Source organism: Acyrthosiphon pisum, chromosome A2 (genome assembly GCF_005508785.2).
Source record: "Acyrthosiphon pisum isolate AL4f chromosome A2, pea_aphid_22Mar2018_4r6ur, whole genome shotgun sequence".
NCBI lineage: Eukaryota > Metazoa > Arthropoda > Insecta > Hemiptera > Aphididae > Acyrthosiphon > Acyrthosiphon pisum.
Window position 1 is genome coordinate 77979569 of NC_042495.1, and position 811 is coordinate 77980379.

Sequence of the window (811 nt, forward strand, 5' to 3'; positions counted from 1 at the left end):
AAGTACCAACTAGATTCAATTTCCTATCAGAAAATATAGGTACTGTTGAAGAAAATCTAAGCACTTTACGGTCATAAAAGTTGATGACGGACACAAAAAAAATTGTTTAATCAATACACTCAGAATCTAAAAATATTAATTTAAGATACTTGAAACGTTCCAAAATCCAAATTCCAATATACTATTATTTTTATATTTAGTATACACTATCAGATTTTAATTTTATGTCGACTAATTTTAAAGCTATTAGCTATTAGGAAAATAAGATCATGCAATTTTCAAGTTTTTAATTTTTGTCAAAAATTTTGAAAATGTACCTAATAATAATTTTTATTATACAAGGTTTCTTAATATTCTCAGAAGTTAGAACTGTTTTAAGTTTTTCTGATTTAAATAAAAAAATATTTTAAACAGAATTTTTTTATATACATGGGATGAAATATAGAGATATGTAAGTACTTAAACGAAAATAACTATTTTCTCTGTAATGGTTTTAGTTATTTTGATGTAATTTAAGAAATATTGATAATCGTTGAGACTTCAAACTTTCTTTATTTTTATACCCTAACCGGGCTAACCTAGGTACATAATGCAATTTTTAAACTATATATATTATGTTATTTCCAAGACAAATAAAAAATAAAAAAACACAACATTGTAAAATTATGTTCAAAATTTAATTTAAAATCAAAAATTTTCATTTTGATTTCAAGCCACCAGGCACTCAAATACTCAACACCCATTACTCAGACTCATAAGTTTGATAAGTTTTTAATATTAATATGATAGAAATACATATAGGTATACAAAT

General features: G+C 23.1%; 1 protein-coding gene across 1 annotated transcript in view; it reads right to left on the reverse strand.

Moving 5' to 3' along the window:
* The window catches only part of LOC100159463 (UDP-glucuronosyltransferase 2B28), an 11110-nt gene that overhangs the window by 1864 nt on the left and 8435 nt on the right, over positions 1 to 811 (reverse strand). The window lies entirely within an intron of this gene.